This window comes from Amphiura filiformis, chromosome 18 (genome assembly GCF_039555335.1).
Source record: "Amphiura filiformis chromosome 18, Afil_fr2py, whole genome shotgun sequence".
NCBI lineage: Eukaryota > Metazoa > Echinodermata > Ophiuroidea > Amphilepidida > Amphiuridae > Amphiura > Amphiura filiformis.
In genome coordinates this window covers 53,376,623-53,389,492 of record NC_092645.1, presented here as the reverse complement: position 1 = coordinate 53,389,492, position 12,870 = coordinate 53,376,623, and positions in this window count along the sequence as shown.

Sequence of the window (12,870 nt, the reverse complement as noted above, 5' to 3'; positions counted from 1 at the left end):
CAGGAAATTAAGGGCACCAGCTGTGTAGCATGAACTTGATTGTGACGATCACTGCACATTTTAAATAGAATTCATTCATCATAATAATAATACAACATACAATGGACATAGGCATCGACTATTGAAATCTGCCCGGGAATCATCCAGCCCATTAATAATCAATATTAATGTAAATAATGCATAATTATAATAATATTTTATTACTATGACAAACTAGTTAACCCTCAAACATTTGGAGCATTTCACACCTATCAACATTTTCCCACGTTTTCTGCTTGGCTATAAACTATCACAATCTTGTGTTCCGGTTTGATCAAGAATTAAAAAAAAATTTGTAGCCAGCAAAAAAAAGGACTTAAGGGGGTGGTGCAATAATTATGTGTACCCCCGGGGTGGTGAATTATAGGAGGGGAGAGGCAAAGAGTTTTGGCAGGCCAAAGGGGGGGGGAGCAAGCATTTTTGGCAGGTCGAAGGGGGAGGGTCAAGCGATTTTTGGCAGGTCGAAAGGGGTGAAGCAATTTTTGGCACAGATATTTTTGGCCCCGGTTATATATTACGCCCTAAAATGGTACAATGTATAGGTAAATGTTAGGAACACGTTCAAATATGCAAAAGTTCCTGCTCGCTACACTCGCATTGTATGATAAGGCAATTTATGGTTTTAAATTCAAGTTTTCAAAAATCTTGCATTTGTACGGGGGAGGGCAAAGATATTTTGGCACATCAAAAAGGGGAAAGGTTTTTGTGCACGTCAACAAAAAAAGGGGGAGACTTTTGGCACGGCCAGGGGAGGGGCAAGCGATTTTGGCAGACCATTTTGAGAATTCACCACACCGAGAGGGGGACTGCTCTATAATCCGACGCTTCTATAATCCGAAGGTTCTTTAGTTCGAAGGTTCGCTAGTCCGAACATGTGTTCATAGCATTCGCTAGTCCGAATGTTAAAAGAGGTTCTCTAGTCCGAAAAAAATTAAAAAGAGGTTCTTTATTCCGACGGTTCTTTATTTCGAAGGTTCTATAGTCCGAATTTTAAAAAAGGTTCTCTAATCCGAATATTAAAATAGATTCTTTAATCCGAATTTTAAAAACGGTTCTCTAGTCCGAATATGAAAATAGGCTCTATAGTCCGAATTTTAAAAAGGGTTCTATAGTCCGAAATTGCAAAAGGGTTCTATAGTCCGAAACGGATACCGCGTTCTTTAGTCCGAATTAGTAACAAGAATTTGTCTTTAAAAAAGACAAGTTCACGGATCAGGTGTATAGTACATGTACTTTGAGCTACTTTGGTCTCACATTTAATATTCATATCTAACCTACTCTGCACTTATTCGACAATAAATAAGTGATATGAGCCCGGATATGAGGCTTAATAATGATACCTGCGTCTTGACTCTGGAAAACAATATTTTTTAAAAACCTCATTTTGCATTTAGTTTTTAAGCCCCCTCGGGAGCCACCTATAGGATCTCATTTTGCATTTAAGTTTTTATTGTGTTGCAAAGTAGCAAAACTTTCTTTATATGGCACAATTTGTGCCTGGAAAAGGCTATCCCCTCTTACAACCTATCGACAGGTCTGATTTCTATAATGAGGTGTCACCGGGTTTGCAAGAGATAATAATACCAAATCTAAACACCATGAAATTCACCACATCACGACCAAGCTCACATTGGGCACCCATTCCTTTTTTAAAGGAATTTTAATTAAGCTATCTATACAGGAAACAAATTTGGCTATATAGTATACGAAGAAAATTGCAAGAAGCCTTCATCACTAAAGTAAACACTGATTACACAGCCATTTGCTCTTGCTAGCTTTTGTCAGGGTCATGGTCTTGTTTTTATGAACTGAACACCAATATTATACAGGTTTATACACATGGGTTATCAGAGTCAATAAACATTCAATTAACTGTAGATAATGGACTTAGTTTTGTGCAATGTAATAATTTTCTGAAGTAAATCGCCTACTGCATAGTTTTCTATACAGATGATGTTTATTTTGTGATCAGGCCTGGCCATGACATGGTAACCAATCAGTTATGTGTATTGTCACCATGTGATGGCTATAAATAATTACAAACATGTTTATAAAAAGGCTAAAAATTCCTACATTTAACAGACTCTTCCCCGGCCAAGGGCTAAATAGTAAGTTGTCAGTGGGGCAAGATTAGATAAAGGCATACAAATTTAGGTATGAGATATTAGGAATTATTTCCTAGTCTCTTTAAGCACAAGGTTGGTGGGCTATATAGCTATTCAAGACACAGGGTATGTAAGGGATAAACTGTGCATATGAGATGTGGGTGCAAGTGGCATCATTTCACTGCCGTGAAAAAAGGCTCTATAGTCCGAATTTTGTATAACATTAACATTTACTGCGCCCTCTAGCTAGATAATGGAGTTTATGGTAAGTGACGCTATTTAGCCCCCCCATCATCAAAAACAAATTTGCGTACGCGTCTGATATCCCCAACTTACTATAAACAAAGATCCTAAAAATACGATATTTGCTCCAAAAATGTTGAGATATTTTTACACCATCAGAAACAAAAAGAAAAATAATGAATGGAACAAAAATATAAAGAAACCTGAAGAAGTACGAAAGAAAACACACAAAAAACAGAACAAAAGAAGGAAAGACACAATGAAAGAAAATAAATGAAAGAACAAATGAAACAACTGAATAAAGACTAAAAGGAAGTCCAAATGAAAGAACAATGAAAACAAAGATAACGAAGAAAATAATGAACATTACAGAAAGAACAAGGAAAAGAAAGAAAGAATGTAATAAAGATAGAACGAAAGAAATTTGAATATAGAACAAATAAAAATGAGAAAGGGATTTTAAGGAAAGAGCGAATGAAAAAAATATCGAACGAAATCAAGAATGAACAAATGAATGAAAGAACAAACTTGAAACTAAACGACGAACAAAAGAAGAACGATTGGAGAAAAGGACAAAGGTATATGAAAGAAAGAAAAAACAATGAAAGACAGAATGAAAACGAACATAAAAAAGGGACAAGCAATCCCAGGGCCAGCCGCCATCATTGCATGCATGTTACCCGCTCGCATCCCTGATAAAAGCCAGTCAGGATATGACACCCCCAATCGCAAGATAAAACCATACTTTAACTATTCTGTAAACTAATTTGTTTAAATGACTACATTAATGCCGCAGCATTTACATGAATCGAATACACCGTAGAATATCTTACAGTATATAATATTATAATAGAATGAACAAAAGATAAAAATGATGAAAATACCACCAGAATGAAGATAAACGTCAATGTATGCTACGTAAAATATCCAGAAAAAGCAACCATGTTGAACTTCAGCGGATTTGTATTTAACAATAATGATTTGACATTGAAACAAATGATGAAAATAAAATTCGGACTATAGAACCTGTTTACCAATTCGGACTAAAGAACACGGTATCCGTTTCGGACTATAGAACCCTTTTGCAATTTCGGACTATAGAACCTTTTTTTAAAATTCGGACTATAGAGCCTATTTTCATATTCGGACTATATAACCCTTTTTGAAATTCGGACTATAGAGCCTATTTTCATATTCGGACTAAAGAACCGTTTTTAAAATTCGGACTATAGAACCTTCGAAATAAAGAACCATCGGAATAAAGAACCTTCGTAATAAAGAACCGTCGGATTAAAGAACCTTCGGACTAAAGAACCGTCGGACTAAAGAACCGTCGGACTATAGAGCTTCCACCCCGGGAATACGGGGACTCACCACCCCTGACAGTACCTGAATAGATTATAAAGATACTGCTAAAAACAAGTAAGAAAAGAATATTATTATGAATAATAATAATAAAATATGAAAAATAATAATATTAAGAATATTATTATGAAAACATCTGTTTTACCCACAACTGAATGTCAATTTTAACCCACTCCATTCCACGCAAAGAATGAAAAATAAAAATAAAAACAAACCAAAAATTCCAGAAACTGAAATCCCCTGAAATTGTCAAACTCATGAACCTCAACTATTTTGTGACGTGCCATATCCAAAACAGACACTTTTGGGCAGGTTATCAATTTTGAGGCTTTTACATCTTAAATATAGAGATATTTTATTCCACAATGCAGTTTTCCCCAATGAAATCGGATATTCCTAAGCGAAGATATTGGAGTTCGTAAGTTATGGTATTATAAAATTGGAAATTGAGATATCGGCCTTTCAAAATATTATTGACAATGTTAAGAGTAGGAATGACCTTGAAAAATGTCTGAAAAAACACAAGATGCCAGTTATAGTCAGGCAATATTTCAAACATTATTAGCATCACAAATTGTGAAAAAAAAACATTGTGCATTAATGTGACATGGACGGAGGCTGCAGGCAGGTGTTTCGTGATGCAGAAATCCCAGGGTATTGAATGCGTTGTGAATAGACACGCTTTGTGAACGCTTTCATTGGCTTTGTGAGTCATTAATTGTGCACCATTAAAAATGAAAGTGCGTGTCGCATCTTTCTTTTCGGCACACCATAGGAAACAAAATAGCCATAAGCCCCTAGAAAATATTTAAAACTGAGATCTATTTTATGAAATTATGATATGATCCTGAATTCAATAATAATTATAAATTACATAAAAGCCACAATGAACGATGATCAAGACCTGTAATAATAACATTGGTTAAATTTATTCAAACCTGATATTTTGGTATTATTTGTAATGTTTTGCAGATAAATTTTGAATTAATGTCTTAACTACGACATTAAATTCCCCACAGAGCTCCACGTTAAACGGCCGCGATATATATCGGCATAGCCGTAAATCCGGGGTGAGGGGGATAAATAAATGATCACCCCTCCCCCCATTTTGACGCCTGTATGTGGGTTTTTGACAAAATTAACCTCCCTTTTACAAGTTTTAGCATAGTTGGGTTTTTTTTTGCCCGCTTCGCACGAATTCGCTCCATTTTTGAACCATAGTTCACCAGTTTCGCTTCAATATGGCAATAATTATGGTATTATGTGTCATAAAATAACCCTGTCGCCAAAAGGCGCTGAATTCAGTATATATTATTATAATTATATATGTGATGTGATCAAGCAAAATCAGTCGAAACTCGGAAATATTGATCTTGAGATATAGCCATATAAAGGAAATATTTCCTTTTGTTTCCTGTTGTTTTGGACAGTCTTTAATTGCTCATATCTTTGGAACTTGTCGTTCAATTGCAATGGGGTTTTCTGCAAAACCCAGCTTTGTAAATGCTTTTAACTATCTTGTAAAAAACTGAAAATTTTATATTTTTGAGTTCCGACTGATTTTGCTTGATCGCATCACATAATTTTATAATCAAGAAACATTTCGCAACTCAACTCGACCCATGTCAAAAAGAAATCTACACTATTGCTCAGTTGGGCTTTCATTAATTTAACCAAAGTGAATAAGAGTACTTGGATTTTACCGACATCACTGTTTCGGCTTATAATGGACTGAAAACCTTGTTGATACTTATTTACCAATATGATTCATCATCGTTTTGCTAATTAAATAATAACAAATTTTAAATTTGGTGGAAATTGTACATGATGGCTTTAAACAAATCAGGGAGGAAATCATCCACTACAATACGGTAACCAACCAGGTATGCAATGTGGGTTTGAAATCCTGGTTTGATACCACAAATGCTTCCTTTTGATTCAATTAACACATTTTGTTTCCTGCAACTTATTCTAAATGCCATTCAACTTGACTATGACCTTGGCCCATAATCCAAATTTAAAGTGAAACCAATTTATACAAAGACACAATCTGACATTTCACGTAACATTTTGTACGCACGACAGAGTGAAATCCACAAACAATCTCAATTTAATATACCAGTATAAGTGTAAAGTATTTGCCTTTGAGACGCTTGAGAGGAGAAGATAACTAAAGCTGAATTTATACTCCATCGCTGAGCGACGAGCGATTGGTATACCAATGAAATAGTGTGCTCTTCCCAACGCAACAGACGCTCTATGTCATTGGCTAAAAACCAATCGCTACCGGTCAGCGATGTAGTATTAATTGAGCTTACTACTCAACTCCAATAACAATTTTAACTCTCTTGTCGCAATCTATCTTGTCGTTTACTCGTTTGTGATAATTCATTTAGTTGGCCTACAAATTTTACACAAAGTAATACACGTGTATTGAGATGTTGATGCATCTAAGGCCAATTACAATTGATTCTTAGTTTCCTGTTTCCCGCCCGCGTCCAAAGTAGAGAATTGGAAAATATTTAATTATTTTATTTATATTTTGGATTTTCTCTTTAAAAATAATTTTTAATGACTACCATTTGCTACTTTCTGACTTTGATCATATCATCTATAATGATGAATAAACATAGAACCTAATTGTACCATTACTTATGTATAAAATCAAACATAGTAGTAAAATAATTAAATGCATGCTCCTTGTCAAAATGGCTTGATGTAGGTTGCGACCACTTATTTTAAAATAAAGAAAATAAAAGATAATTAATAATTAATAATTAAAAGTCGCCTCATCCCTGGTTTTCAACCATGAAACAGGAAACTAAGAATTAATTGTGAAGGGCCTAATGCACGAGCCCCACAGGGAAGAATGCATAGACATATCAAGGGCATCATTTGTACAGTTTCTCGAGCAACAAATAATGCACAGTTGAAAAATATTTTGTCATAACAAAATGTTTTTTATAACTTTTGGATAAAATTCTTATTACAAAATTTTCACTAAAATGACGGAAAACACGATCAAATATAAATGTTTTAACCCGCAAGGAAAACTAATCCGAGTACGCGACACGACCTTGCAGTTCCTAACAGAGTTCTTTGTTATGTCTTCTCTAAATCATGCTAAACGCTTACAAGATCTTAGCCTCAACCTTGATGATAGGCCTACTGTTATATCTGTATCGTCTACTGTGCGTAACATGGGTGTCATTTTTGACCAAAACATGACCTTGTCTCAGCATATCACCAGTTTGAGTCAATCCATTAACTGGCAAATTCGCAATATTTACAGGATTCGCAGATTCATAGATTTTGATACTTGTGCTAACATTGTTAGATCTCTCATCATCTCCCGTCTAGACTACTGCAATCTTCTGTTAAATGGTATCAAACAAAAAGATTTGAATCGTTTACAGAAGCTCCAAAACAAATGTGCCCGGCTGATTTACCAACAACCAAAATCTTGCCATATCACCCCTTTGTTCACTGACTTGCACTGGCTCCGCATTGAAGACCGCATCAAGTTCAAACTTCTCCTGTGTGTGTATAAGTCACTGAATGGACTCTGTCCCCAGTACATGAAAGACTGTCTGGTGGTGAAAAAAACCTCGTCTTGGGTCAATAACCACCCGTTCTTGTCACAACTTGAACCTTGAGGTCCCTACGACACATGTGCTGGAGACAGGGTCTTCTCAGTGGCTGGCCCCAGAGCTTGGAATAATCTCCCAAATCACATTCGTAATTCTCCAACAGTTGAAACCTTCAAATCTGCTCTCAAAACTCACCTGTTTCTTAGTTTTTCTTGTTTTTGGCTTCTTTGTTTTTATTTTTATTGCGCTTTGAATCCAGCGGTAAAGGTGCTATATAAGTGTTGGTTAATGTTAAAATACTGAATAACCACGTGTCTTCCTATCTGACAAATAGATTATGAATGGATGACTTCATCAATGGTCCTACCTGAAATGATTTTAATGTGAAGTTGATACTTCATCAATAGGCGCTATCTATTTCTTAATGCGTGATAGCTACTTAATATGGCTTCATCAATGCGTGCTATCATCAATTACTGTTCTCTACCTAAGATAACTAAATCAATGAGTTCTAGCAACATAAAATGACTTCTTCAGTGGTTGCAATCTTATATATATGACTTCATCGGTGAGTGCTATCTACAATGATTAAAAAAGGGTCAGGCGGTGGCGGATGCGATATCGCTATTTTTGACGTCGTCATTGGATTAACACATAATCATGAAATCTTCACAAACAATTCTAAATTTGTTATGTGGTGTCAAAGCAAAATTATCTTACTCTAAAACCGTTGGGGTACGACAATGTACCACACTGTAAGTATGTTGTTTTTCAATTTATAACTGCTAACCGTGTATTTTGAATGGGGCTGTCAGCCTTGTATTTTCGCCAGCCTCGAACGTCACGTGTCGCGTGTCCTATGCCGCCTGAAAAGGGTTGCAATCTAGCCTACTTACTATAACTTATATGTGCTATCTACCTGAGAAGATTTATTCAATGAGTGTTATCTACTTTAGGTAATTTTATCTATGAATGACATCTAAATTGAATATGACTTCATCAATAAGAAATTTTAAATTTATTTGTTGACATAGCAAAGAATGCAGTGGAGTGGAAAATTGGAAAAGAGGATCTTGGAATTTGATAAAGACATTGGAGGGTGGAGAAACACACAATTATTTTGTGAATGAATACAGCAAGAACACATTTACCACGTTTTTCTTTTTTATTTCCCATCTCAACTAATCAGTTCACACAAACTATCGTTCTACAGATATCCTTTTTTAAAGAAATTTATGTAAAAGAAATAAAACCGTTCATTTTGTTAATTATAAACCAACCATAATATACCTTGGTCCGTATGCACAAAACAAGTTAGACCAGGTATAACTTTATATCTGGTCTAGCTATGGAGATTAGTTCTATGGAGAAGAAACATTTTGGTATTTACATATCTTATTCTAATATAGATCCGGTTAAGGGCAAATACATATTAGATGGTGGCAGTTTAAACATTTTGACTTTGCTAGAAGTAACGGAGGAAAAGAAAAGAGTAAAAGAATCCTCCCTAATTCTAACCTCCATGTGCAACTTTTTATTTCGTATCTTCATCAGGTTTTGGAATACCGTTTCTTTAATTCTCAGCCAATTTCAACAAATAAGGTCTTAAATCATTTGTCTTTATTTAGGATATACAGGGGTGAACACAACTGGTACCTTAATTTTTTGGCTACTGTATATCATACCAGCCATGATCTGATATATCCATGTGTGCCCATGCAGCGTGGGAAAAACCGATAGGATGCATACAACATATATCATAAAAGTCAATACTATATAAAGACAATGTATTGCACTTTTAAACACTTATGTAAATGATTCATTCTATACATTATTGTATGTTTTAATTTGTATTTCTTTTAAATAACATACTATAAATATATGTATTATATATATACGATTTCGGGGTTTATTTAAGAGTTATTTTTTAAAAACTGTGTATTCAGTTCAAGTGTTTGGAAGAGAAAACAATGCATGTACCTTCACCGCTGTCGGCAAAATATACACTCCACATCGCAGTGCGATGCGATACCGCGATGCTATAAAAATTGAAATATGAACCAGAATTTTACTAGCTCGGCGCTGAAAATTCTCATCGCGCGGTGGAAATATCGGTCCGCGATGGAGTTAATTAGATTTTGATCAACTTTATCGCATATCGCGCTGCGATATAGCACGGTTGTGATTGGCTGCTGGAAAATCAAAGTCGGCAGAATGACCATTAAAGGATATGCAGACCCCACTTGCTTTAAAAACATCGCAGCATATCGTGCAATTGAAATGTACATTTTAAGTTCATCACGCGATGCTGCGATGCTTTACAAGCATCGCAAGTGGCATCGCGCTGTGGGTAAGCAGCGAAAGCGCGAGTGGAATGCTGAAGCTGCGATTTATGTTGATTTGACTAGATTTCTATCGAAATAGATCTCACTAGATTTTCCGAGTCAAATTTGACCCAAAATCATGTCTGGAATCAGGTCACATTTGACCCGGAAAATCTTGAGATCTTATTTCACTAGAAACCTATAGTCAAATCGACTGAAGTTTTAAGAGTGTACCGCTCTGGTTCCCCGAGTGTGTGGTGGTACCCAGCAGTTTCAACCCCTATACCTTAGACCCCTGAAATGTTTCTTTTTGTCTTTTGACATTTGGGCCGTATTAAATGTATATTTACTTCTTAGCTTTTGTGATTGGTGTTATTAAAATAAGAAAAGTAGGGGCCCGAACGCCAAGTCCAAGGGATGGAGGCTGCTCTCCCCTTGGCTACAGCATTGGTAGTAGTTTGCCATATTTGTCCTAACCATGAAGTACAATCCCGTGCGAAATGCTTGGGACAATTTGTTTATTTTACGCATCCCCGCTCCCCTTATTCAATGTTGAATGCTGAAAAATAGTAAAAAGTGCTTGCGCTCAATGTCTGCTCCAACATTGTTTCCAGGGGTGGAGGGGAGGGGTAGTAAGCAAGTATATAACGTGAGCTATGAAACGTATCATGTATTTTCAGCCTTATGTTCAATTCACAGGAATTTGATCTATAAAACATCTGTCCCAACGATTTTCGCACAAGATTGTAGGCTATTTGTATCTGATTTAGAGGTGGGCACTCATATAGTTTAATGTAGGAAGTTAATTTCTGGTAGAATGTTGGACTGCAATAATGGTGCATTTTTAGAGAGTGGTGTACGTGCAATATAAGGGACCGCTCATTATTTACAGGGGGGCGGGGAAAATGTAGGGGGGGGGCTATGTGATTTTCACTTTAACAAACAGGGGGGGTTATGTGATTTTATTTTTCCTGATGGGGGGTCAGGTGAAATTTAATATTAAATTATTCACTATGATTATGATTCACTACAATATTTACCTCATATTTGGCCATTTTAGCCACAAAAATGAAAATGTTTGCGCGCTTTGCGCCAATTTATTCCTACACCATATTTTGAGTTTAGCTTCAATATGGCAACATTTTTGTGCGCTTCGCACACATTTGTGTCATAAACTTATTCTCTCACCAAAAGGTGCTGGATTCACATAATACTTCAAGAAATTTGTCCAAACACCTCATGTCAAAAAGAAATCTACGCCACTGTTCATCAGCACATTAGCCACATGGCAGAGTGGCAAGTCAGTCCCCTCCCTGCTCAGACGACAGATGTATTGTGACAAAACTTATGATTTGCATCTTCCTTTTGGTCTATTTTAGACCCTAAATTAACCCCATTTTTTAGTACCAAAATGCCAAAATGCCGCTCGCTCTGCGCGCATTTATCTCAGAAAAACCATTCTGTGAGTAGATCTGCGAGACGTGCTAATTGTAAATTCTGGTGTTTTTTTCATCGTGAATTTGAACACAAATCTCAAAAATGAGAGTTATAATTCCATCCATTCTATAATGTAAATAATAAATATGAGTGCTAGGGCAGCTCCTCTGATGCTTGGAAAAAGCATAAAACGTATACTGGATCAAAATACTGGGACTAAATTAACCAAAAGTTGTGAAAGTCCTATATGCATCATCCTTTGGAATGATTTTAAGGCACATATTTTATTATTGTCCTCAATTTTGTTAATTTTAACTTTTTTTTTCGCGCGCTTCGAGCGCATTTGTCCAGGTAATGTTCTTTTAGTAGCAGATCAGTGGGACGATTTGGAAATTTTGCCCCCTGGCTCGGTGACTCTGATACATCTCTCTTCGAATTTTAGCATTGAAATAGCATATTTTCTGGGGACAGCTTGGAAAAAAACTTGGATTACAATTGTGGGGAGAGGGGTGTCTTCTATACGAAGAGCCAGAGGTGGCAATCATGTTGCCATGTCCAGGGGCCATCTAAAGGTGAACCGGCCATGGTATACCAGCAAAATGTATTTCTCGATGTGAGGTGGGGGGGGGGTTACGTATTTTTTGGTGGCAATAGGGGGGTTATGTAATTTTAGTTGCTGCTAATAGGGGTGGTTGTGTAACTTTATGAACTCAATTTTGAAATCCTCCCGGCCCCCCTCCCCTATAAATAATGAACGGTCCCTAACAATATATGACCCATATAGATATCAGAGTGTATTCATGAGAAATTTATGAGCCTAAAATGTTTATACGACTGATGTGATCCCTTGCATACATACTTCATGGTTATTTCACAAATAAAATTAAGTACAATGTACGTGAATTTTCATTGTTGTTGAATATTATTTGGTCCCTAGATGTGAAATTAGGTGATGTGGCTAAGTTCTATTGGGCTGTTCCAGTTGAAATACATACCCCCCATATGGAAGACATGACCTCAATCTTCCACACAGGGAGTGTGAATTTCAAATGGGTTTATCTAAATGGGTGACTCCATATGATTTTGAAATGAAATACTGGTACTGAAATCTAATCAATACAGCCACTGATTTAAAAGAAATATTGCACATCATTAATGTTGCGTAATGTAACGCTTCATAAAACTACAATAAATCAGGAGGCAAAGACGACGTGTACTATTCTGCCAAGATGGAGACTCCTCGAACCCGAAAGAGGGCGTGATTTATTATTACGTACCCAGGGGTATCAGATCCCGTAACATCCTTCCTTGAATAGAAATAGAAATAAATGTTATTTATTTCTTGACCATACATTGTACAGAATGTACACCTCAAATACTCTTTAGTAAGCAGGATTATGATACTGTCAAATTAGATAACTCAAAACTTTTCAACTAGTCAACTCAAAGTGTAGATGTACGTCGTAAGTTAGTCTGTTTATTGTAGTAAGTAAGTTACTCATTTGGAAGTAAACTTTAATTTGCATAGCGTACTGTATCAAATTTAAATTACAAGATGCCAGGTGACGCTGAAAATGAAGCTGACTCGACTACACCATTTACGGGAATGTCTATCCCAATCCCAAAATTGACTAATTCTACCGGTGATTTAAAAGGTAACTGGGAAAAGTTTCGGCAATTGTGGGATTCCTATGAAGTTCTTACTGGTCTTAAATCCAAGGGAGATCCAATTCGTGTCGCCACATTTATCCAGGCGATAGGCATAGA